At 37.4% G+C, this 27,873-nt stretch overlaps 1 protein-coding gene across 1 annotated transcript in view; it reads left to right on the top strand.

Moving 5' to 3' along the window:
* Positions 1–27,873, top strand: part of DENND5B (DENN domain containing 5B) — a 181,963-nt gene that overhangs the window by 20,927 nt on the left and 133,163 nt on the right. The gene's annotated exons all lie outside the window — the stretch shown is intronic.

The following is a 27,873-nucleotide window of genomic DNA, read 5'->3' as shown; positions in this document are numbered from 1 at the left end:
AGAGTGTTGCAGAGTTTGAGCATGGGCTGGGAAGCTTTGGGCGAGTTACATGAATTCTCTTTACGTAATAATAATAGTACTCTTAACTCCTCTTGGAATATGCTGGTCAAATGCTTAGAACAGTGCCAGGCACATAGGAGGTGCTCAGATGTTAATATTTTTATTGTTAAAAACTTGAGAATACAAGTGAACTCAGCTGCTTCTGTATCTGGAATATCCAGTAGAACGTTGGAAGTTGAGTCTGGAGAGATGGGCAGGGACAGTGAGCTCTGGGAAGGGTGAGCGTTCACCTCTGATGGCTATGCAGAATTGATTTGTATTCGTGCTGTTGCTAACCCTTGCAATTAGTGTTTATTTTAAACTACTTTGTTTAAAAAAGAGGGTTAGCTTTTGTAGCACTTCTTTGTCCGTTTTTGCTTCGGTGGTAGTAACACCTGCATTTATGCTTCACACTCAGCAGTACATGCCACACAGGTGTTCTTTTCTTTTCTCTTTTTAAAATTTTATATAATAGTCCTAATTTGAAAGGGAAGTGTTGGTGGTATTGCTTTTTAAAAACAGAAAAGGAAAATGAAAAAAAAAAAAGAATGAAAAGGGTTGTAGTGGAGGGGAACTGAAAAGTGCTTGATAAATTATGTAAGGAAGCATTTGGCTTTGGTCAGAAATTTAGTTGTTAGCCAGCTGCAAGCAAACCCATCTGGCACACTTTTTCATTATTCTTCTGAAATATTCATGGACTCCAACAGTCCCTGCCTTGTTTCCATTAGATTCTCACATATTCTCATCTTCCGGTAGCCAATCTGGAGTTGCAGTCAGTTGCCCTTGTTTTGTTTCCTTGTTGCTGTGGATGTAATCAATAAAGAATAGACACTCAAAGAAAAGTTTATATATACTCAAATCTCTTACAAAATAAGCTGTGGGGCAAATGAAGTAATGTAGGATTTGAGAACAGACTGGCTAACGTAATCAATCACTACAGTTCATTATGCTTAAAAGTATCTTTGATACTTTAAACATCTCAGAATTATGATTCTCATCTGATTATTAAACAGTACCCTTCGTTTTTATTAAAGAAATTTTATTTTGATTTAGAGAGCATGTGATTAGTAAACAAAATTTTTTTATTTATAAAAGACATTTGCATGTTTCTTAATATCCTCGAGATCTCTTGAAATCATTTAGGAGGTAGATCATGGGAGAGCATAAGTAATCCTTTTATATTTTAAAATAAACTTATTTTACTTCAGATCATTGATAATAAGATTATTATTTAACATTCAAAGAAAAGTTCTGAAAATTGATCTTATAAATTCTTCTCAAAGCTCATGAGATTGTTTTTTTACACAATATAACTTGAGATTCACCTGGTTATTTCTACTTCTTTTTTTAAGGTGAAACTTTGCCATTATTTAGGAATGTCTTCGATGTTCAAATATGATTTTTTGCCGTTAGCTCCCTGTTTTACATGAGAAGAGAGCCCTCTTTTTTTTCCTTTAAAGGAGGTTGGCGGTTTGTGTTCATACCAACTGCTGAGATTTTACCTAGTTGAATGATAGACTAAGATTTTAAAAACAGAGTGGGGTTAGTCTTTTCATTTTTTTTAGGTTAGCATTGTGACAGCAATGTTGAAAAATAGGGGCGGTTTGTGTCAAATTTGTATGATATGGATTTTAATATTTAAGTCTCATCTTACTTTGGTTTCTCTTCTTTTAGCTTTGGCTCTTTTGTCTGCTCTGGCTTTGCAAGATGAAGAAACATAATGTCTTTATTGGGGTCAGTGCCTCCCAGAAACCTGGCTGACTTTAATGGTCAATAGGACCCATTGGCCACTTTTTAAACAAAGGATTTGAAGGCCTTGCAGGCTGCCCATCTGTCTTGGGAAGCTTTGTGCAGCCAGAGTGCAAAAAGAAGTTTTACTTGGCAGAAGGAAGCTTTTTCTACATAAGTATTTAGAATTTGTAAAAAACAGTTTCTAGGTGAAAAGTTAAAGTGTATTTAGTTTTGTGCTATAAGTCATCTGATTTTGTCCCTATGTTTAGGAAGAGATGAGTTGGACAGAATTAGAATTCTCATCACTGAAGAAATTGAAGCTATTATGCAGCAGCTTTTTTAGAGTAGAAAGAAGCTGAAAATTAGTTGCTTATATCACCTATTATTTAATTCTTTTTATTTTTCTTGTGAGACTGTCATTTCCCTGATCATACACAACTACAAGCCATTTATTTATTTAAAATTAAATTTGTTCCGGGGTGCGCCTGGGTGCCTCAGTCAGTTAATCGTCTACCTTCGGCGCAGGTCGTGATCTCAGGGTCCTGGGATCAAGCCCCTCCTTCTCCTCCTCCTCCTCCTCCTCCTCCTCCTCCTCCTCTTCCTCCTCCTCCTCTTCCTCCTCGGGCTCCCTGCTCAGTGGGGAGCCTGCTTCTCCCTCTCCAGCTCTTCCTGCTTGTGCTCTTTCTCTCAAGTAAATAAATAAAATCTTTAAAAAAAATTAAATTAAATTTGTTCTTTGGGGAGTAATTCTGTGGTATAAAATGTGTTTACTTTTTACCCATGAAAACTTAATTTGCTATTTTTATTTGTCAGATAGACTTTGGGCACTAATGAGATAGAGCTGATTAGGTGTATTATTATTTCTAAGCATATCTTTCTGCCCTCTAGACTGGAAGCTACTTGAGGGAAACAGGTTAGCATGGTAGTTAAGAGCATGGGTTTTGGAGTTTAAAGTGCCTGAGATTGAACCCCAGTTCTGCTACGTGGTAGTTTTGCCTCTTAAACTTTCTAGACCATATGGTTTATTATCTCTAAAACAGGGATGTATTTAACTCATTAAGTTGGTAGGTTGATTTCTAAGATAGCATACAGTGTCCGGGATACATAGGAAACAATAAATATAAACTATTTTTCACCTTTATAACCTCTTTGCATCTAGTACAGTTCCATGCACATAATAGATGCTCATTGCACATTTGTTCGAATGGAAAACTTCCAGAATATGTAGCCAATATGGTCAATATATTTGATAAATTTATTGAAAAGGGAGAAAATGCTCACGTGTTTGGTATTTATACCTCATTTCGACTGTAGTCACTGTACTTGAGACCAGTCAGCTCGTATCACAGGCCTACCTAACATTAGGTGCTCAGTACATGTTTGAATAAATTACTGATTTTGCATTTCCCCATTGAAATGCATGTTTTTCTGTTTGTCACTTTATTTTAAGCTAAACTGATTGGAGTTTTAGGTGTCTTTTTTGAAAACCAAAACTGTGAATTAAGAAGTCAGGGGGCGCCTGGGTGGCACAGTGGTTAAGCGTCTGCCTTCGGCTCAGGGCGTGATCCCGGCGTTATGGGATCGAGCCCCACATCAGGCTCCTCCGCTATGAGCCTGCTCCTTCCTCTCCCACTCCCCCTGCTTGTGTTCCCTCTCTCGCTGGCTGTCTCTATCTCTGTTGAATAAATAAACAGAATCTTTAAAAAAAAAAAAAAAAAAGAAGTCAGATGTTGGCTAATCAGATTTAAATTCTTTTTTGAGATTCTTTTTCTTTTTTTTTTTTTAAACTAAGCATCAGGTCTCAGGTAAGCCTCTTAGGGACAAACTTTTACGGTTATATGGAGCAGAAATTATTATTTATTTGCATATGCCTGGAATTGGAGTATATTTTCTTGCTGTTTCTCTATTGCCATGTGTAGGTAAGGAAATGCTTTGCTGTGCTTTAAATTGTGTTTTGTTTTTGCCCCATGACACACTGAGATTAGTGTGTAGCATCTGTATGTTTATGACTCAGATAGGGCCTCTCAATATATATAGATTCTTTTTGGTAACTGACCTTTTTTCTTCATCCTTTGTATATGGAGTTAGCTTTTCAAGTCCCTAAACATGAGTGGAGTCTTGACAAAAGGCTCTAGCTAATCTCTTACTCCATTTTTCTCATGCAAATACTTTTGTAATTCCAGTATTTTTTTTCTGTAGTCTTTGCTAGGTGAGATGAGTTCACCAAAGCTAAGTCATAGTGTGTTGTTTCCCCCCCTCCACCACTTTTTTTTTTTTTTGGTTGGGAGGGGACTGGACTGGTTGCAATTTAAATAGCGTGGACAGGGTAAGCCTCACTGAGAAATGATCTTTGAACAAATAGTTGAGGAAAGTAAGGGAGTTAGCCAAGTAGATATTTGAGATAAATCCCTTTCAGGAGAGCAGAGGCCTTCAGTGAGACCATGATGATTTGTCTGGTAACTTCAAGAAATCTTTAGGAGGCTGGGAGAATGAACAAGGGGAGTAGAATAACAGGGCAGAAGGGTTGCAGGAGGCCAGAAAGACCTTGTATTATTATTTTTTGTTTTATTTTATTTTTAATTTACTTGAGAGAGAGCACAAGCAGGGGGAGCAGCCAAGGAAGGGGGAGAAGCAGGCTCTGCGCCAAGCACAGAGCCCGATGCGGGACTCGATCCTAGGACCCTGGGATCGTGACCTGAGCCGAACGAAGACAGATGCTTAACCAACTGAGCCACCCAGGCATCCCAAGACCTCATGTTATTGAAAGGGCATTGGTTTTAACTCGAAGCTCTGGAGCCATTTCAGGATTTGAACACAGTAGAGACCCCCTGACTTAGTTTTAAAAATATAGATCTGACAGTTGTAGAAAGACTAAATTTAAGGGTAGAGGGAGATGTGTTAGGAAGCTTGCAGTAATCTAGATAAGATATAATGGCAGCTCAGAACAGATGGTGGGATATGATCAGTTTCTGGATATATTTGGAAGATTGAAGCAATAGGATTTCATCACCAAGTGGTGGGGCATGAGAGAAAGGGAGCAATCAAGGGCGGCTCCAGAGATTTTGACTGGAGCAACTTGAAAAATGGAGTTGTCATCAACTTAAATGGGGAAGACTGTGGGTTGCACGGTTAGAGAAGGAAGGGGTGGTGCAAATTAGGGATTCAGTTTAAACATGAGTTTGCGATACCTGTTAGATATCTTGGTCAAGCGTGCAGTAAGATGTGTAAGTTTGGAGTTAGAAAGACTGATGGGGCGCCTGAAGTGGCTCTGTTGTTAAGTGTCTGCCTTTGGCTCAGGTCATGATCCCAGGGTCCTGGGATCAAGCCCTGCATCGGGCTCCCTGCTCAGCGGAAAGCCTGCTTCTTCCTCTCCCACTCCCCCTGCTGGTGTTTCCTCTCTCACTGTGTCTCTCTCTGTCCAATAAATAAATAAAATCTTAAAAAAAAAAAAAAAAGACAGACTGAGCTGAAATTCTAAATTATGCATGTATTTAAGTCCTTGAGACTAGATAAGATCACCAAGGCAGACACTGTAGATAAGAGGAAAAGGGCCAAAGATAGCTCTTGGAAAATCTAACATTAAGACTATATCAATAAGCACACTTAAAACATTTTAGATACAAAATTAGAAGTATTTTTTAACAGATAGAATAGTAAAGAAGATGGCAACAGCCCTCAGAGTATCTTTTTTTCTTCCCCCTTTTCTTTCTCACATAAAATTCTTAAATTTCTTTTTTATTTAGTGGTAAGCTCAAGGTCACAGTAAACACACAGCTGACTCTTTTCCTGGTAGATTAACGTCGTTTGATTTTGTTCCTTTCACTTCTTTTGATATTCTTAAATTTTTTATTAAATGTCAAGTATTTAATTGCTAAACAGATATTAATAAATGCTGTCAGATTCTTATATTTCCATTATACTTTCATTAATGAAACAAAATACAGGCAGAGTATCCTTACTGCTAATAACATACTCATCTATAAATTCTGAAAATGACCAGCTATTGGACATAGTAGGTTTAAAATTTTTTTTTTTTTAAGATTTTATTTATTTATCCGACAGAGATAGAGACAGCCAGCGAGAGAGGGAACACAAGCAGGGAGAGTGGGAGAGGAAGGAGCAGGCTCATAGCGGAAGAGCCTGATGTGGGGCTCGATCCCATAACGCCGGGATCACGCCCTGAGCCGAAGGCAGACGCTTAACCGCTGTGCCACCCAGGCGCCCCAGGTTTAAAATTTTTTTTCTTTTGTTTTTACTCTTTGCCTGAGATAATTCCAAAATATTTGTGTTTTGGCCACTTTGTGTGCTTAAGCAGTACGTCATAATGAATGATAGAAGGTAGCTGATCTAGCTGATGGAAAGTTCTTGCCGATACTTCAGTTAGGTTATGGAGCAGACTCTGAACTATAGTATTGCTTAGGAGAACGTGTCCTCCTTCTCTCTTCTTCCATTCTGTGTATCTGTTCTTAAGCTTTCTTTGAATTTGAGTTGTTGAGGAAAAGTATCTTAATGGAGAGTAGCTTGATTTGCCATTTACTCTACTCATGGAAGGGTTCAAGTAAAATAGGTCGGAGACTGATTATTTTCCCTTTCCTCGGTAATAAGGATTATCTGTCAATACTGGGGTGGTAGAAAGTTTGCTTTTCGTTTTTCACCTGTGGTTAAAATGTTTGTTCCAAATGATGTATTTACCATTGAATTAAAGTGTGTTTGGTGATTGAGTGATATTTGAAGGGACAAGTATACTTTTTTTTCCTCCATATAGATAATGCTTCAACAATGCTGCGTAAGTGGCAGTGAAAAGAGTTTTAAATCAATCCTAATGAGAGATGAAATGGTGTTAGTTGCATTTGTTTTTAAAAATCAATATCAGACTATATTCTTGAGGTTTCTAGTTTGAAGAACCATGGAGTTTCAAATACTAAAATAAACTTTCAGTTGCTAAATGGACACATAGTCAATTCTTATTCATTAGATTGATTTGTGTGTGGGTTTTACTCTGTAATTAAGCCAGTTCTTTATAAGAGAGAAGTAAACGGGAGTTGATTTAGAGCATTGTGCAAAATGCGTTCTTAGCTATCAGTTTGGGTATTTTTCTTGTTTTTTTTTCATGGAGTATGGGTTCACAGAATTGTTAATACAATACCCAGTTTTATTTTACAAGGTCAAAATAAGCCTTGTAAATAAAAGTTTGTGACCCTTGGGTACTAAAAGACTAGGAGTCGAGTTATTTGGATTTTGCATCTAAATTTTAGGAGGTCTAAGAAAAACTTTTAGACCCAGGAGGTCTACAAGTTTCCATAGATCAAAGAACCGTGGTTCACTTTTCTTATTTTGCCATTCTTTTGGTTTCACTGGTATAATCTTTGATGGGAAAACTGAGAACTCCTGTCACTGTGACGTGTCACCAATGCAATTGCCTTTCACTCCCAAGACCCAGAAAAAGAGAAAAATGAGGGGCAGTAAAGCTCTGATCCATATTGGTACATCAAAAGAAGGAAATTTATACACAACTAATGAATCATCGAGCCTTACATCGGAAACCGGGGATGTACTGTATGGTGACTAACATAATATAATAAAAAATCATAAAAAAAAAAAAAAAAAAAAACAAAAGAAGGAAATTTAGAATTGCTCTCTATGAAGAATTACTGAGGGCACCTGGGTGGCTCAGTCCATTAAGCATCTGCCTTTGGCTCAGGTCATGATCCCAGGCCTGGCCCTGGGCTTGAGCCCCATGTTGGCGCCCTGCTCAGCCTGGAGCCTGCTTCTTCCTCTGTCTGCTGCTCCCCTGCTTGTGCGCTCTCTCTTTCTGTCAAATAAATAAATAAAAATCTTTAAAAAAAAAAAAAAAAGAATTACTGAAAAGAACAGTGAAACTTTGTGGTGTGTGATTTATTTCCATGTTACTTTACACAGGGCCCGCTGAGTGTAGAGCTGAATGATCATGGTAGAGAGCTCCGAAGACCGGAGTGTGTGATTGGTTTTGTTCAGGGGTTGGTAGACTTAGGAGCAGCTTTTCCTTGCACTATTTTTGATGTGGCAAAAGTGGTGAGCATCTCCGGTTTTAACAGGTTGCAGATTGTTCCCACCCTTTCATCTTTTTCTTATTTCTGCCTTTTCCCTATTCCAAAAACCTGAAGTGTTAGTAGTCAGGTGGGTGAGGTTTTTGCTTTTTTTTTTTTTTTTTCATTGCTAAACTTCCTTATTCACCCCAAGCCTTGAATTTGTACATCTACTTTCTGTTTTTTTTAAGAATATAATTTTATTTTAAAACTGATTGTAAATACATCTTACTTGATTTTGTAGAAAATTCAAGCTATACATGACATTATATGGAAAGTAAAAATGAATAACAACCCAGCTGTGGAGAGATATAATTACTGATATATTTTAGTGGACATCATAGTTCTACTTACTCTATACATGAATACACATTTATTTACATTTATTTAATATATACTAATATATGATTTAAGTATTTTTATTTTTAAAGATTTATTGATTAATTTAGTGTGTGTGGCAGGGTGGGGCAGGAGAGGGAGAGTCTCCAGCAGACACCCCCCCCCCCCCACCATGGAGCCTGACGTGGGGCTGGATCTCAGGGTGCTGAGATAATGAACTGAACCCAAACCAAGTGTTGGACACTTAACTGACTAAGCCACCCAGGTGTGAGGAGGTGATTCCATTTCAGATCTACATTATCCTATTAATGGTAAAACACCATATACTTTATAATGCACTTTTATTTATTTACATTTTTAATTATTCCTTTAGGTCACATTTTTGAGGGAAATTACTGGGTCAAGCAGCATGCATAATTTATTTTTTTTAATGCATATTACCAAGCTGCCCTTTGTAAAGGCTATACCAGTTGACTCTTCTACCAGTATTCTTGAAGGAATAATACTGGTTTTGACATTTTTTTACCATTCAATGTGTATTTTGTTAAGAAAACACACCCCACTGAAAGATTCAGAAGCTCTTTATTCTATAAACCATAGGTTTTTTAATATTGTTCTATAGAAGACTCTGGAATTCCTGTGTCATAAAATTCTATTCTGAAAATTAAGAATGGCCTCTCATGAAAGCCTGTATGGCCGAAGAAATAATTTTTAAAATAATACATAGATACCATAATTAATATTTGCCTTTTAAAATAATGTTAATCTGAGGTTTTATTCACAATTTTCCCTAATAAAATTATAATTTCTTAGAATTAAGGAAAAAAGGCAGCGCCTTTTTAGTGTAATAGGAAGACTTGGTTATCATTGCTGTTGGTGGGGGGGGATGGTACATTTTAATGCATTTCTGAACTTTCCCGCTGGAGCCACATTTAGAAAATGAGCCTGGCTTTCAGTATTGTGTTTATTGATCCTATGCTAAAAGGCCCAAGTTTTCAGCTGCACTCGATAATATATTCTCTGCCTAAGGAGACTATAGTACTGACCTTTGAAAAAATACATAGCCATTAATTAATTACATTGGTCTTCTTGAAGACACTCTTGCTGAAAAGATTTGTCCTTTTACCCAAAGAAGGAAGAAGTTTGATTGATTTACAGATTCTGCTCAAGTATATAATACAGTATTTGGAAAAATGTCAGGTTCTCATGAATTTTAAAAAATATATGGGAAATTCACTTGTTAATTGAATTCGTTTCCAGAGGGATGTGGTGGGAATCAGGTTTGTTGAGAGGCAATATGTCATGTAAGAAAAAAAAAAAACACCTGGTGTCAGAATCAGATATTCTGGGTTATACCCTTGTTGGGAGAGTCACGTAACCTCTCTAGGCCTCTTTTCTCAACTGAGTGGAGTAGATTCAGCTGCCTTTCAAGAAGTTTAATGAGCATGCCAGTCACCTAAAGATCTTGTTAAAATGCAGTGTGGTTCAGTAGGTCTGGGCTGGGCCTGAGGTTCTGCATTTGTAAGAAGCTCCTGGGTATGCCAGTGCTGTTGGCTCGAGTATCACAATTTGAATAGCAAGAAATTATATGATTTCTATGTTTCCTTGAACTAGTCCTAAAAGTCTGATTCTAACTTAAGCTTTTGTAGACATTAAGTTTAGTATCTTAACATGTTAGATGTTTTTAATATGGTAAGGTTTAAGTGAAAGAAGACAAACATTTTTACAAACTTTTGAGTTTGCTAGGGAGAATTTTTTTCTGATCATGCCTAAGATTTGTTTTAAAATACTCCAGCACTCACTTCCTTCCCTCAAAAGGTTGGGAGAGGAATAGATAAAACAAAAATAACAAAATGCTAATATTGTTGAAGCTGGGTGACGAGTACATGGGGTTTCATTATACTTTTCCTTATTCTCTGTCGTTTGAAAGTATATTTAACAAAAAGAAAAAGAAAACTACAAACAAAAATAAATGTGAATCTACCAGGATTATAGACTGAGGTACATGTATGTATGTGTATACGTATATGTATATTCATACACACGTATGTGTATGTGGAGCTTCAGGAACCCAGTATTAACTTGTCTAATAGGAAGCAATGTGGCAATGACCCGGGAGAAATTCTTTGAAGGAAAAAAGCATAATGGCTAATGAAGCACATTTGCAGCGAACAGAGAAACTCAGAGCTGCTGTTCTCCATGTGCGAGTCTTAAGCTGTTTGTTTCTGTTAAACATTGCAAATGTGTCTATGCCAACTAAATTTGAATATGTTAGGGTGATATTTTTGGAAATTCACTTTGAAAACTGTAAACTCAACATAGATTTTGGTTGCTGTTGTTGAATGTATCAATCAAATATTACCATATTTATAGGACGAAGATACTTAAAATAGGGTACAGGAAGTGCACATTAAGCAAATGTTTTCTACTATTCCAAGGGTCTCTTAGATGTAGGGTTATAATGTTGCTTTTAAATCCAGAGTAATTTTGCACTCTGCAATAAAATCTTGATTGCTGCTAAATAGGTATATTTCAGGGAGGAGTTGAAAACAAAATAGAGGAAGAATGTAAGTTGAGCTTTTTGGTAAAGATTTGGGGAAATGATCAGAAAATGGTTATTATAGAATGACACCTGTTTAGGAAATAACATTTTGATATGAGATAAACAAATATTTAATATAAAGCTAACTTATCTAGATTAGTTATTATATAGGTCATATATATAGTTTATAATTTGAAAGTAATATTTAAAAAGCATGAATAATGCAGTTTATTAAAGAGAACTAGAAAATAAAGAAAAAAATGTTTTAGAAATGTAAACCCCAGCTACAACCATTGTTAATGTTTTACTGTATTTCCTTTCATTTTCTAATGTGATCTTATATAGTTTTTCTCCTACCTTATATATCCTTTTACCGTATTTTTTTCATTGAACATTATAAAATATGCACTTTTCATTATTCATTCTTTTGTAAACATTACGTGAGTGAATAATTATCTGTCAGGTCTGGGTGAAGACCTTCATGGTACCCAAGTGGGAAGTCTAGAAATATCTTTCTGCTTTGATTTATTTTTAGGCTAGGTACAGGTTGTGTATTATGGTGAGTAGAATGGATATAGGAAGTCATTTTCTGCTGGAGAAATCAAGGCAATTGCAGGATCCATCTGATATTTGAGTGACTTTTGAACTGAATAAGATTCTTAATATGCGTCCTGAAAAGAATGTAATCCCAGGTTGAACCGAGCCACAATAGGACCTTTAGTTGAGATCTGTGATACTTTTGATGCCAGGATTCAGGACTTCAAAGACTCTTAAGAAAATCATACTTCTGAATCCAACCCCAAAGTGAACCTTGAGGGATAATTGGGATTTTATACTGGTAATTCTTATCAGTCCAGGGAATTTAAGACTCTATAAAAATCAGTTTGCCATTGGCCTTAAGGCAAAACAAAACAAATATATTTATATATACACACACGTGGATTAAGTGAGCTAATACAAATAAAGTGCTAAGAACAGTTCTTACCACATAATAATATAAATGTTTGGTATTGTATATAGAACCGAAGAGACTTTAAGTCAACTTTTATATCTAATGTTAAATGTATCAGGAGCTTTTTGATTCAGGAAGGTGAATTTCTTTTCCTGAACCAAGTTGAAAGTAATAGTTAAACTTGTTTGTACCTCTCCTTCCCTTTCACGTTTTACGCATTTAATTGAGGACCTTTCTCGGTTTTATCCACTTCTCTAATTTAAAAGATATCTCTAATTCAGATACCTCCTGATGAATGGTGACTGATTATTAGAAGCAGGAGAAACTAGTTAATAACTTCATTGATAACTGACAGCAACAACTTGAATTTAATGTCCTAGGTTTGTGTTCCTCTAAGGTTTAAAGCTTTCAGAAGTATAAATGTACTTGTTCTTGTAAGAAAATTCTTTGGAGCATGTTCTCAGAATTTTCATCATGTCTGAATGTAGCTTGAACTTGACAGATTTCTATTCTTATTGTCAGTGTAATTGCTTTTATTTATTTATTTATTTTAAAGATTTTATTTACCTATTTGTGAAAGAGAGAGAGACAGGGAGCACAAGCAGGGGTAGTGGCAGGCAGAGGAAGAAGCAGGCTCCTCACTGAGCAAGGAGCCTGATGCGGAACTTAATCCCAGGACCCTGGGATCATGACCTGAGCTGAAGGCAGACGCTTAACTGACTGAGCCACCCAGGCATCCCTCTAAGTTTATTTTTTGATGGGTCAGGTCACACTGTCCTCTGCTTAAGTCTACATTGCTCAAATTTCAAGGATATTGTTTATTTTGTAAATGTCAGAAAGTGTTGTAGTAGCTCATTCAATTGATTCATTCAACCCTAAATAAAGAATTATTGAGGGCCTACTTCATTCCAGGTGTTCTAAGCCCTCTAAAAAAGAAGGGGTAAATCAAAGAGTGAAAATAGACAAGATCCATGATTTTCATGGAGCTTGTTTTCTAGTGGGAATGATTTTGTACCAATAAAAAACTCTTTCTTAGAGGCTGCCTTTATCCCAGCATTTCAGGGTTTGGTAAACAAATCCAGGTCCGCTTTGTTCATGTTGTTGCTGATTTTGTTAACTTGGGTCCCAGCTCATTTCGGCTTTCACCTTTTCAAACTCAAGTTTTAATCTTTAATCACCCTTTACATAGCAGCATCCTGAAATCCCCTTTGACATCCTTGTTTCTTTTTTTGGAGACCGTTGCAATTCAAGTCCTTTTTTCCTACCTTTTCCCTGTGGTTGGTACCAATTAGTCAAAAAGTCTGATAAACTGTAAAGAAAAGGTGCATGCGTGTTTTAAACCTTTTCTCTTAAAACCTGCATATGAATGTTTCATCAATCTGTTATAGGACCAAGGCTTTTCCTTTGAGGAAGGATCTGCTGACTATAATTTTTTGGTGATGTTTCTTATATAAACCCCACATATAATGAATCATGGATGATTTTTAGTTTCTTTAAAGTGGAGTGAGAATTAAAAGCCATTTCAAAGAAATCTGAGTGCAAAATCCTTCTAGAGTTTTATGATTTTCCACGCTAATCTTTAGTCTTCCTAATCTAGACAGCAGTTTTTTTGTGTTTAGCAATTTGGCTAACTGTATATTCAGCTTAATTTTCATAGAAATTAGAATTCTTTTCAGAATCTGATTTCATAGGTGTGCTTAATAATCAAATTTTGAATTCACTATCATGTTATACCTACATAAAGAGGTTGGAAATGGGTGTGGTAAGCAAATTCAAGTAGGGGAAGCACAAGGGCTATTGGCCATGAGCGTTTTTGGTCTACTGGGGACACAGGGAGTTCAATCCAGGTTATTGGTTAGGAAAGCTTCTGCTATATATTCCAAGTTATGTACTCTTCCACTGTGTTCTCCTAACACTCTGTAGATACCCCTTAAAATACTTTTCTCACTGCTTTATAGCTGTCTACTTGTTTGTCTTCCTTATGGGGTATTATATTCTTTGAGGGCAGGAGTATACTCTCTTGTTACGTTCATAGTTCTTAGTTCTTAGTATATACTTGGCATATGATAATTTTTTAAAAAATATTTGACAGAGAGAGAGCGTGCATGTGCACACGAGCAAGGGGAAGGGCAGGGGGAGAAGCAGATTCCCTGACGCGTAGGGAGCCTGACGCCGGGCTCGATCCCAGGATAATGATCTGAGCCAAAGGCAGACGCTTAACTGACTGAGCCACCCAGGTGCCCCTATATATTCATTAAAAAAAAAATGATTTGACTACAGCCTCAGTATAACTCAGCAAAATGACTAGGTTGTCAAAAAAATAAGTTTAATGTGACACCTCAGTTGCATTATATGTAATGTTTAGAATAATTCCACTATTCGTATTGTGTTAAACTGGGGTGGTAGATTTTAAGATGCATTTTGATTAACTGGAGCATATCCGCTAAAATGTTAATTTTATGACATAGGGACTGTGTTTGTATTAGTCATTGCCATATCTCCAGTACCTGCAATGTGGAATATTAATGCCTGGCAGACAATACATTCTCAGTGCATTTAAAAAAAAATTACTGAGTCCATAGGGAATAGAGAATAGGATGGTGAAGGTTCTTCACTATTTGTTCAGAAATGGTAAAATGAATACAGGGTGTGCTTCCTTAGAAGAGGAAATTAGTAGGGGAGCCTGGGTGGCACAGCGGTTAAGCGTCTGCCTTTGGCCCAGGGCGTGATCCCGGCATTCTGGGATCGAGCCCCACATCAGGCTCCTCTGCTATGAGCCTGCTTCTTCCTCTCCCACTCCCCCTGCTTGTGTTCCCTCTCTCGCTGGCTATCTCTATCTCTGTCGAATAAATAAATAAAATCTTTTAAAAAAACAAAAAAGTGAGGAAATTAGTGAATGTATCAGTCAGCTTTGAAAATTTGAGGCCTGGTCTTACAGAAGAAAATGTGGACCTCCGGAGGTCTGGAGAGCCACACTGGGACTAGAGAATATAATAGGAAAGTTAGAGGACAGTAGATTGTGTCTTAAATTTTTTTTCTAATTTATTAAGACTGTTTTTAAAAATAGAATATATTACTTAATGAGTTCAATTGAACAGAAGTTTAAGGACTTAGGGGTATAAAAAATAAATTTTTGTATGAGATGTCAGATTGGTCTAGATAAACTCTAAATTCATCTTATTCTAGGCCCTGTCAAAATCTCTTGCTTCAGTCTTCTGTTATGTTAATATTCTTTGTCAGAATATTATATTTGTCATGTAAGTTATATAGGTCTTATGGCATTAAGGAGAAATAAAAATGATTCCTTGACTCTCCATTTAATTTTTCTTTTTTTTAATTAAATTTTTTTACAAGATTTTATTTATTCATTTGTCAGAGGGAGAGAGAGAGAGCACAAGCAGGAGGAGCATCAGGCAGGCGGAGAAGCAGGCTCCCCACTGAGCAAGGAGCCCAACACGGGACTCGATCCCAGGACTCTGGGATCACAACCTGAGCCACCCAGGTGTCCCATCCATTTCATTTTTCTTGGTGGAAAGCAGATATTGTATATTATTACAGGACAAAATACTTTTTTGTTTTTTAAGATTTTATTTTTATTTATTTGACAGAGAGACAGCCAGCGAGAGAGGGAGCACAAGCAGGGGGAGTGGGAGAGGAAGAAGCAGGCTTCCAGCGGAGGAGCCTGATGCTGGGCTCGATCCCATAATCCCGGGATCACGCCCTGAGCTGAAGGCAGACGCTTAACGACTGAGCCACCCAGGCACCCCAGAACAAAATACTTTTTAATGGCATTCTTATGGTCCAGAAATCTTGATGAATTGGTGTTTGATAAACCAGATAGATTTTGAAAAATCTCAATAGTCCGCTTCATTCCTTAGTTGTACAGATGGTTGTGCAAATTAATCTGACATCAGATTGCTGATAGTACAGTAACATTTGTTGAATTTGCTGAGTGCAATAGTCATTTATTCCTGCATGTGATATATAAAGAATCTGAATATTATAATAAAAAATTACCAGGAGATAGTACTATAGAATTCTGGATTTTTATATCGGCTGCCTCATATCTCTCATAGCACTTTGCAGAGTCTTATTCACACAAGCTATTTAATAGCTTCAAAAGCTGAAAAATCTCGAGTCCTTAAAAAAACCAGTCATCCTTATGAAGAATTATTTTTTGTTGTACGAAAAGTTGATAAACCAAAAGTGTTTCGGTTCAAACATCAAGGTTATTAAATTACCTTGTTAATTTACTGTTGTTATATGAACAAAGCTTAATTAATGATGTCTTATTCATTTACCCCAAACTTTTTTTTTTTTTTTTGAGAGAGAGAGAGTGCGCTTGCGTGCAGGGTGGGGAGGGAGGGGCACACAGGAGAGGGAGAGACAGAATCTTAAGCAGGTTCCACACTTCTTGCCTAGCCGTCTGTGGGGCTGGATCTCAGGATCCTGAGATCGTGACCTTAGCTGAATTTAAGAGTTGATTGCTTAACCCACTGAGCCACCAGCTGCCCCTACCCCAAACTTTTATGATACACAACTATAAAAATAATTTTCCTCTTTGCCTAACTGCCAAAAAACTTACTTGTTCATGTGCTTCCTCTGTTTTCTTCAGATGGGCTTTTTCCAGTTTTGCCACATTAACATTTGTGGGGCATTCCTTTTTGAACAGTGCCCATTCCCTTCATATCTACAATATTACCATTCTTGTAGACTCGTGGGTATGTAGCCAAAAGAACAGTTCTGTGTTTTCTGAAAGGGCTAGAGGACATACAGCAGGTACCTTTCCTGTTTTCTTTTGTGTTGATCATTTTGACGAATTACTGGAGGTGGGGCTTCCAGCTGATAGGATCACAGATTAGTTCTTGAACTTCATAAGGAATCTTTTGTTTGGCTTTTTCCACTCAACAAAATGTCACTAAGATTCATCCACATTATTGCATGTATTAGTAGTTTATCCTGTTTTATTACTGAGTTGTGTTACATTGAATACTACAATTTGTATATCCGTTTGCTTGTTGGTGGGCATTTGAGTTTCAGTTTCCAGTTTTTTTGCATTGTAAGTAAAGCTGCCATTTTATACACAGCGCTTTGTGGGTATATATTTTCCTAGTAGAACTATAGGTAGATGGATAGGGCATATGTTTAATTTTATAAGATAAATTGCCCAACAGTTTTCTAACATGGTTTTACCATTTTTATTTTATTTAAAAAAATTTTTTAATTAAAATTTTTTAAATTCTTCTGGGAAGTCTTGTCAAGGGCTGAAATTTTTCTTGGTCGTTTTTTGGTGGCATTTTACCACAGGGGAATAGATGCTTAGAATTTACTAATAAAGGATAATTTCATTTAAAATATGATAGTGTATGTTATTCCTATGCTTATTGCTAAGTGTCCTTCCAACTCTTTCTTTTATTCTGTGCATTTGTTTATCCCCTACCATATACATTCTTCCACCAATGTTTCTAAAGACATGATTCAAAATTATTCACAATTGAAAAAAAAGGCTCAGTAGTTTTTACTTAAGAGAGAACAAGGAGGCTCACTGAGCTATTATAGATGTTAATTAGGATTCATTTCCTTTAATATGCCAGAAAGAATGTTATGATTCCACTTTACTGATGAACAAAATGAGCTTAATCACATCCTAAGAGCTAAGTATTCTGACATTATAATCTCTTCTCTCAGAGCACATCACAGCAGTCTTAGGATTCAAGATCTATTCTTGGACCACATTATAGAACTAAGTGTGTCATGTATATACATTGAAGGAATTTATGATAGCACTGGTAATCCTGCAGTATTTTTTCGTCATATACTTTTTCATTTTTAAAATTGATATAAAAATTTGCATGACATGAAGTTAACCATTGACCACTTTAAAGTGCATAATTTAGTGGCATTTAGTACATTTACAATGTTGTACAACTCTTCATATAGTTTTTAAAGGAAGAGTTTAGGGGCACCTGACTGGCTCAGTTGGTAGAGCATGCGACTCTTGATCTCAGGGTTGTGAGTTCAAGCCCCACGTTGGGTGTGGAGCCTACTTAAAAAAATATTAAGGGGTGCCTGGGTGGCTCAGTCATTTGGGCATCTGACAGGATGATTTCAGCTCAGGTTGTGATCTCATGAGTCATAAGCTCATGGGTCAGTCTCTTGGGCCATAGAATCAAGCCCTGAATTGAGCTCTGCACTTGGCTGGAAGTCTGCTTCTTCTCCCTCTCCTTCTCCTCCCCCTTCTCATCTTCACTTTCTCTTGCTCTCTTTCTCTGTCTCAAATAAATAAATAAGTCTGATGATAATAATAAAATTTAAAAAATAAAGGAAAGAATTCTTTTCAGGGAGATAAAAAACAATAAAAGTATGGCAAAACAGTCTAATAAGATGTCCAAACATTAACTCAAAAATACTGTTTCTTTGGTGGAATGGTGTAAGAGATATGCCACCTTACACTGGGGCCACCGCATTCCCACTTAAGTGCTAGTGTCTGGTCAGGAACCAGGATGGCCTGAGCAATCAGTCGTCTTCTCACCTGGTGCCAGCCTTCTAAATCCTCCCAAATTGCAGAACTAGATCAATTTTATCTTAACTTTCGTCTTCCTCTAGGGATGGTAAGCATGCTCAGGGAATCCACCAAATTGGTCACCTGTACCCTAAGGCTTTGGGAGTTTCACAGACACATTGCGGACCTGGGACCATCCCTTTCCCTGGGAGTAGGGAATTCGGGCATTCCTTAACTTCTCCTGCAGAATGACTGACACACAACTTGTCCTGAGGGCTAAGGTCACCCTCAGTAAACTGGAAGTTGCAGGGTGCCTACAAGCCCTGCTCCTTCCCCCCTAAAAATGAAAAGTATTTAGCTGTTTTTGTCATTGATGCTTTACTGGGATCAGGTAAGAAGTTATCAGAGATTTAAAGATGTTTTTAAAAAATTTCTTGTAGTCTTCATCACATACCTACAGCAGCCTCAAGAATTAAATACTGTCTTTCTTGACCTAAAAAGGAATGGAGAAATAGGAGGAGGAAGGAGACATCTGTGAAGAAAAAAATACTCTGCCCAGAAAAATGATCATTCCAACATCCATCTTAATGATTAGAATGGGACAGAATAAAAGCAAGAAGATGAAACCAAAAAATAGCCTCTTTAGATAGTAGTATCCCAGTGATTTTTTAAAAACAAGTTGTTGGAAGAGCAGTGCTGATGATTATGGGCATACTAAGGATAATGTTAGCAACCCTACTATTTGAAATGTCATACCAGCAATAATCTCTTTGATATTTCCCTCATCTGTAAAGTGGAGATCTGCCCAATTCCCAGAGGAAGGTGCATTTAGGACTGCAGAGTACAGCAAATTTCAGTTCCAACTATGGCCATACTTTCCTAAGAAATTTCTAAAGGTAATTTGACTCTGATTTTAGCTTTCCAGGATCCTATTAGAACCAGACCCTCATGAAATCTGACTCCAGTGCACATTGTGACAGATGCTGTAAAAGGGAGTTTAGAGAAATACATCTCCCAACTTTCCCTGGTGGGAAATGGGGAGAGTTTCACTGAGAATGTAACACTGAACTAGGAGCAGATGTTTGTTAAATGTGCAAGGAGGGGGAAGATGTCTTAAATATAGGGAAAACATTTAAAGGCAGGAAGGAGAATATGACAGCAAGAAATTTACTATAGCCAACATGGGGGAGAAGAGGAAGAGTAGTAAGTAGAACTGGAGAGGTAGTCAGGGCCAAATAGAAGTTTTATATTACAGGCTAAGGAATTTGGATTTTTATCCAGCCATAAAGAGCAACTGAAGGATTTTATGCAGGGGATTGTAATGATAGACTATCATATTAACATATTAAGAAGATCATTTTTTGGCAGCAGTATAAAGGCTAGATTGACAAGGAGAGCTATTAGGAGTCTACTGGAATAATCTGGGCAAGAGATGATGAGTACTCAAGCTAAGGCAATCCCTTTCAATGAATTCAAACAAAATAACTTCAATAATCTGAGGTTGTGCTGCCTAGTGTGGGAGCCACTTAGCCACATGTGGTTATTGCACACTTGAAACTTGACTACTCCAAAATGAGATGTGCTGTAAAAGCAGAATACTCGCCAGATTTTAAAGACTTATATCCCACTAAAATTTTTGTATATTGATTATAAATTGAAGCAATATTTTGGATACATTGGGTTCATATCATTATTGTTATTTTTCTCCTATTTCTTTTTACTCTTCTAAAAATGTGGCTAATAGAAAATTTTAAATAATACATATGGCTTACATTATATTTCTTTTTTTTTCATTGCTGACTTAAATGCATTTCAGTTCAATTACCTGCTTAACTTTTATGTTTGATTAGAAAGTGTTTCATTTTAATTCATAATAGGCGTCTGGAAACAGTGATAATGCAAAATTGTTTTCATATATTTGGGAAACAAGGTTGGAATTCTTTAGGACCTTTTAGCTAATTTTTTTAATAAGAGCCTCAACACAGAGGCTTCTGTAGATTTCTGTAGGAAACTGGCTTTTGCAGATGAGGTCACAGTGCATTTTGAAATCTGTAAGTTTGATCATGTTTATTCACTCTTCCTACAAATAAATTGTTTCTTCAAAGACAGTTCCTAATTTGGTGCATGGATAAACTGGACTAGAGAAAAAGTTTATGTGAAAAACATTTTTTGAGACTTTTAATGTGTTATCTAAATACTCTGGAATGTTTGTGGGGTTTTTTGGGGTTTTTTTGTTTTTGCCATGTTCCAGTTGACAAAGGTCAAGAAATGCCTGTGCAGGTAACAACACTACTAGCAATTAGGGATGGCTGCCTTATCAAAAACTGTCTACTAATGGGCACAGAGTTTCTTTTTGGGGTGATGAAATGTCTAGTGGTGGTAGTGATGATACACAATTCTATGACTACTATAGACCACTGAGTTGTGTATCTTTTTTTTTTAAGAGTATAGTAAATCGTATATTTTAAACGTGATAATGGATGATACACAAGCTTTAATCCCATCTATAATTTTATCTGATACCATAATTCAATTTAGACATAATGCATAAGATATGCCAATAATCATATTAATAACCAAATAAACTCCATGATTTTGCTTGGGTGACCCTTTTAATGGTGAACTCTAGGTCACAACATGTTAAGTGTCAGTTCATCTACATCAAGACAATGTCTTCTCTGCCCAAGCAGGTTGCAAATAAATTTCGAGTGGAACCTGACATCCCCCTGAAGGAATTCTAACTTCACACTGTTCACCAAGATGGTTTCAGAGTAGACTAACTTTATACAGCATATTTTTAAAAAGACACATTTTTTCAGTGTCATGATCAGACTGTTAGATTTAGCAATCAAGAGGATGAGTGCAAAAAAAAAATCTACATTAAAACCCTTTGTTGGAATGCTTTACACTTGCCGCAGAACACAAAATAACCTGTTACACAATTAGTCACAAATACAGTCCTCTAGTTTTTTGCCCATGCACGTGAATATTGTCTAAAACCTGTCTTCTTTGTAGCAGCTAGGTCCTGCCTCCAATGTGCTTGGCTGGGTTCACAAATCTGTTGTTACCTGTAGCTTCCCTGTCACTTGTCTGGCTCTTCTCTCCTGCTAAGCTTTGTTTCTTGGCAGTAATGAAAACCTGCCGCTGCCATCGCTACTGCTGCTGCTGGAACCGCCATAGCCACCTTGATTTCATGGTTTGGCAAAGTATTGGCCTCCACCACCATAGGGGTCAAAGCTCCACCTCCAAAATTTCCTCCTTTCACCGATCCAGAATTTGAAGATTGATTGTTATAATTGCTAAAATCATCATAGCTTCCGCCTCCTCCAAAATTGCTTCCATTATTACCAAATCCATTATAACCATCCTCACTGCCACCATATCCACCACCACCTCGGCTGCCACCAAAGCCTCCTCATCCGCTGAAGTTCCCCCCCTTGACCAAAGTTGTCATTCCCACCAAAACCACCTCCACGACCACCACTAGAGTTTCCAGAACCACTTTGACCTCTTTGGCTGGATGAAGCCCTAGCTATCTCTTGCTTCCGTGGGGCTTTCCTTAATTCACAGATTGGTATTTTTGAATGACAATCTTATCTATGGAGTCATGGTCACAAGATGTTACAAAAGCAAGGCCTCTCTTCTTGCCACTGCCTCGATCAGTCATGGTTTCAGTCACTTTAATTTTCCCTTAATGTTCAAAATAATCTCTTAGATAATGTTCTTTAGTATCTTCTTTAATGCCAGCAACAAACAACTTTTTCACAGTTAAGGAGCACCAGGTCTTTGAGAATCTTCTCCTGAGAGTTGGTTCCATAACTCTTCCATCCACCCTGTGTGGCCTTGCATTCGTGGCTGCATCCACATCTTCCACAGTGGCGTATGTGACAGACCTCAAGCCTCTGAACACTTGGTGTTTGGATTTCTCATTACCACACAGTCCATGAGCATTCCCCATCTTCAGACTCTCAACGGGTTTCAAAGCTCAAACCTTCAGTGAAGAGCATCCATCCGCCTGCTGTTCAGACTCTTTGGGAGACTCTGACTTAGACATGCTGGTAGTGGGAAGGGAGACTTTAACGATGCTTACTTGTTGGTGTCCGTGGGCAGAAAAGCTGAATTGTGTACTTCGAAAGGGTGAATGTTAGGGTATATGAAATATATCCCAGTAAAGCTATTATAAAAAAATCTCTTGAGGTTACTGACTTACCAGCCATTTAATGAGAATTATATGAGCAAAAAACCAAAAAGCAACCATATGTTCAAGAAATACTGTGATCAGATAAAAATGGTCTGCCCTTTTTTGGCTCCTGACCAGCTCAGAGTTGGTGGTAAATACTTAGGAAAGCCCAGTGACCTATTAAAAAATATACTTGTAGGTAATGGGATTGAAAAGCTGACTGAGTACACTTCATTCTCATTTGAGTTCTAGTACAAAATGAATGTGGTTCTCTGCAAGGTGTAGACTGAATCTGCAAGTGAGTAGAAAAAATACTCCAATATTTGATCATTTGATGTTGATGTATTTATCCCTTAACAGGTTTTTTAGTCAAATTTAGATTTGTTTGTATCTACTCTGGATCTTATTAGCCATGTCTCCTGTTTTTTGTACCTCAGGTTCATCCTGTAGAAAACCACACCGTTTACTCACTAGATACCCAGGGAAAAGCGATGCAGTGTTTTCAGCTATAGAGTGGCAAGAGATGCATTTCTTTCTTTTCCTTTTGCTACCATCTGAAGTAAGGAACATTTCCTGGCTAGCCACCAAGCCATCATCCCAGAAAGAAAGAAAGCGAATTTGGTGGCTCTCTCTTCTCCCTGTATCCTCTTTCCAAGTCATTTCCACAGAAGTGCCAAAGTGTGGAAAGGAAGCTGGGCCCCAATTTTACTGTCATGAGCAAAACTCTTCACATAGATTTTTACACAGCTGCTGCATTTGTCCTCATCCCTTTCCTCAACGGTCTTGTTACTGCCGCCTTGCTCTAGGGCTGCTTTCAGTAACCTTTCTGACACAGGTTTAATGCTGATTAGTCCCCAAACAATTCTAGGGCAAGGCTCCCTGCCAGGACGAAGAATGAACAAAATTGGTTTGCACACAGGCCAGCTGCAGTTGCTGCAGCTAGAGCCTGTCAAATGCGGACCATTTTCTTGTTTACCAAGATGAGGTTAAATTAGCACAGCATGAAGCAAAGGGATTAAAGAAAAAACAAACTAGCTATGCTAGTTAAATATGATGCAGTGAGTATGGAATTCAGGTGATTTTAAATGTGTTTGAGAAGAGAAGGTAGTATACAGCGCTAAGAGTTTGATTAAAAGCCGCTTGAAAGATTTGCTTGCTCTAAATGGGGTAAGGGGTAGATGGACTGCATAATCTCTTAAAGATTATTCAAGTCTGGCATGTTATGAATTATTCATTTATGCAGTATTATTTTCTAAAATATTTGAATTAGCATGTTCTGTGTCTATAGAGCCATCTTTGGTAGAGGGACTTCCAGTCTGGATGGCGAGGTGTAAGATGCATCATGTAACGAGAGAGACCAAACCCAAGAGGTTTCTGACTTTCAAGCCTCAGTTTACCAGGCTCTCTTTCCCTACCTTTCATCTCTCTGCACTGCTCTCACTGCAGAGGTTGCCCACTGGGAACCCAGGCTTTTTGCCCCTCCAGTGCAAGGCTGAGTTGAGGAAAGAGGAGCCCCCTTGGAGCCTGCTAGGGCAGAACAAATAGTGGAGGTTAAAGAAGGAGAGGTATAGGAAGGGGGAAAGGAGAAGAAAAGGCAAATACAGAGGAGAAGAGAGTGAGACGGGCACTGTGAAAGATGAGCTCCATGTGATGGTACTCTGTTCTGTAGTCTCATCAGACTCCCAGGACCTCTGTGCTTCACCCCCCAGCCCTTCCACAGCTGTGGAATCAAGAACTTCAGACTCTTATCTCTGTCCCGCTCTCCCTCTAACCCTCCCAGACCCCTGTCCTGCGTCATTAAAAGTACCCCTATTTTAGGGCTAGGGAGATAGACTTAATCACTTTAGCCACCTTGTAACAATGTTCCCATGGGGAGTGAATTCTCTTACAGACCAACCTCTGAATACAACCATCAGTGAAACTAAGGCTATTAACTTAAACTGCAGTTTGTGTAGTTAGGGATCCTTCTTTTTTTCCACTGTGCACTTCTCATTCAGCATGGTGCTCTTCACCTCGGCTGAGATGGTTTTACCTTATGTCTCAAGACCAGGGCAGCAAGCAGTACTGAATCAGGACACAGAGCAGTGTAGTCAGGGTGTTAACTACTCACAGGCCACTGTAAGCTCAGGCTGGAGGAGACAATCACAGAAAAAATAAAGACCTGCCCATATTAGATATAAAGTGGTTGGGGTTTAGAGAAAAGAGGAATCACTGTGGCTGTGTTGGTGGGATAGTTTATACAAGTAGAATTTAAGCTGAGCTCTGAAAGATAGGACAGAGTGAGGACAGGCTGGTGTTCTGAGCTCCAAACCTAAAGGGTTCATTGAAGGGCATGAAGAGTATTTTTATTATATTTCTAAAGTTTTATTTCTATTTTAAGAAATTGTGAAGCAAATACAGTATGTTAACATAAGTTGAATTTGGGTGGAAGATACTTCTATGCAGATATTCATTATTTCTGTTCTACTTTTCTATATGATTGAAATATTTTTTTAAGATTTTATTTGAGAGAGAGAGAGAGGGAGAGCGCACATGCACAAGCAGGGGGAGGGGCAGTGGGAGAAGCCAGCTCCCCGCTGAGCAGGGAGCCTGATGTGGAACTCGATCCCAGGACCCTGGAATCATGACCTGGACTCTTAACTGATTGAGCCACCCAGGCACCCCTAAAATATTTTTTTAATTACAAACAGGGAAAATAGCCTTAAAGCTGAGCAGCACAAGAGAAAAAGGAGAGAATTTAAATAATATACAAATTGGTAGCCAGCTCTTAAGTAGACAAATGGTAATGGTAGTCACTTATTTTATCAGGGTCATGAAGGAACACGAAAATAGTATCTTTTTATGCATCCAAAGAACTGAAAAGTGACTAAGATGATATATAGTGAAGGAACAAATTAGTGGAGAAGTGTAAAAAATAAGTAACAGGACAAAACTTCTTCATGGCTTGGGCTTAACCTCTTTTAGGTGTGAGATATACAGAAAACAGGTTGTGCATCAGTAGAAGAATTTAATGTAAATAAATGATTTATTTTAGTCATTATCACCAAAAGGAGCAAGTTCAGGAATACTGTACAAGAAATAAGGGTAATCTGGGGGCGCCTGGGTGGCACAGTCGTTAAGCGTCTGCCTTCGGCTCAGGACATGGTCCTAGCATTCTGGGATCGAGCCCCACATCAGGCTTCTCCGATAGGAGCCTGCTTCTTCCTCTCCCACTCCCCCTGCTTGTGTTCCCTCTCTTGCTGGCTGGCTCTCTCTGTCAAAATAAATAAAAATCTTTAAAAAAAAAAAAAAGAAAGAAAGAAGGGTAATCTGAACACCTAGTTTTCGCACCCCTGTATCTATGTGAAAAAAGAAATGTAAGCACTTTTCTCAAAGAGTGGCTTTAGTGCATGTATTTAAGTTCTTATAAAATATACTGTTGTAGTCTCTCTTTTGATACAGTTGTGTTCACCAGCTTGAATTATTGCCTTCCCAAGGATTTCTTCTTATAAGCACTGAGGGAAGAGCCATTATTAATAATTTTTTGTATTCCTAAAATGCTTGGTTAACCTTATAGCAAAAACTGAATATATTTGTTGCTTGGCAGTATAGAATTTTGAACAGTCTATTCACTACCAGTAAAATTGTGTCCCTAGTGAATAAATATATTTAATCTTACTGCAAAAAGTATTTCTGTATAACATAGTTTTTCTAAACCGCAGTCTATTTAATTATTTATATGTAATTGGAGTTCGAGTTTGTTGTTGTTCATTCATTCATACAAAATGAAAAGGCCTTTAAAACTCATCCTAAAAGAATTTAACTCACTATATTCTGTCACAGAAGTATAATTTAACAAACTTATGGCAATAACATTTATCTGCCCTGTAAGTATATTTGCAAAATTGTAAGTATCTGGAATGGTCTTACAGGGGCACAAAATCCATAATGCAGCTTTCCTGTTACTTCTCAGCTATTTCTACATCATATTGTTAAAAAACAACCCCTATTTTTATTATAATAATAATGATAATTTTAAAAAATTTATTCCAGTATAGTTAACATATAATGTTATATTAGTTTTAGGTGTGCAGTGTAGTGATCCAGCAGTTCTATATATTACTCAGTGCTCATCATGGTAAGTGTATTCTTAATCCCCTTCACTTCTTTCACCCATCCCCCCTCCTCTCCTCTGATAACCATCACTTTGTTCTCTGCTTTGTTGTTGTTGTTCTCTATATTTAAGAGTGTTTTTTGGTTTGTCTTTTCCCCCCATTGTTTGTTTGTTTTCTTTATTAAATTCCACATATGAGTGAAATTATATGGTATTTTTCTTCTTTGACTGATGCAGTTCACTTAGCACTATACTCTCTAGCTCCATCCATGCTGTTGCAAATGGCAAGATTTCATTCTTTTTTATGGCTGATGAATAATCCATTGTATATATGTACTACATTTTCTTTATCCATTCATCTATTGATGGACACTTGGGCTGCTTCCATAATTTAGCTGTTGTAAATAATGCTGCAGTAAACATAGGGGTGCATATATCCTTTTGAATTAGTGTTTTTGTATTCTTTGAGTAAATACCCAGTAGTGCAAACACTGCATCACAGGGTAGTTCTATTTTTAATATTTTGAGGAACCTCCATACTGTTTTCCACAGTAGCTGCACCATTTTACACTCCTGCCAATAGCGCATGAAGGTTCCTTTTTCTCCACATCTTTGCCAACACTTGTTGTTTCTTTTGTTTTTTATTTTAGCCATTCTCACAGGTGTAAGTTGATATCTTATTGTAGTTTTGATTTGCATTTCCCTGATGATGAGTAATTCTGAGCATCTTTCCATTTGTCTGTTGGGCATCTGTATGTTGTCTTTGGAGAAATGTCTGTTCATGTCTTGTACCCTTTTTTAATAGGATTATTTGTTTTTTTGGTGTTGAGTTGTATGGTTCTTTATGTATTTTGGATATACCCCCTTGGCAGATATGTCATTTGCAAATATCTTCTCCCATTCAATCGTTTGTCTTCTAGTAGTGTTGATTATTTCTTTTGCTGTGCAAAAGCTTTTTATTTTGATGTTATCCCAATAGTTTGTTTTTGTTTTTGTTTCCCTTACTTCAGGAGACATTTCTATAAAAATGTTGTTATGGATATGTCAGAGAAATTACTGCCTGTGCTCTGTTTTAGGATTTTTATGGTTTCAGGCCTCACATTTAGTCCTTAATCCATTCTGAGTTAATTTTTATGTTTGATATAAGAAAGTGATCCAGTTTCATTCTTTTGCATGTAGCTGTCCAGTTTCCCTTACACCATTTGTTGAAAAGACAATCTTCTTTTCTCAGCATATTTTTGCCTCTGTCAAAGATTAATTGTCTACATAATCATGGCTTTGTTTTTGGGCTTTTGTCAAAGATTTGGGTTTGTTTTTGGGCTTTCTGTCCTGTTCTATTGATCTTTGTGTCTGTTTTTATGCTGGTACCATAGTGTTTTAATTGCTGTAGCTTTGTAGTATAACTTGAAGTCTGGAATTGTATATGTACA

Source organism: Ursus maritimus, unplaced genomic scaffold, assembly GCF_017311325.1.
Source record: "Ursus maritimus isolate PB19 unplaced genomic scaffold, ASM1731132v1 scaffold_26, whole genome shotgun sequence".
Lineage (NCBI taxonomy): Eukaryota > Metazoa > Chordata > Mammalia > Carnivora > Ursidae > Ursus > Ursus maritimus.
The sequence above is the reverse complement of the archived record's forward strand: the minus strand, read 5'-3'. Positions and strand labels throughout refer to the sequence as shown.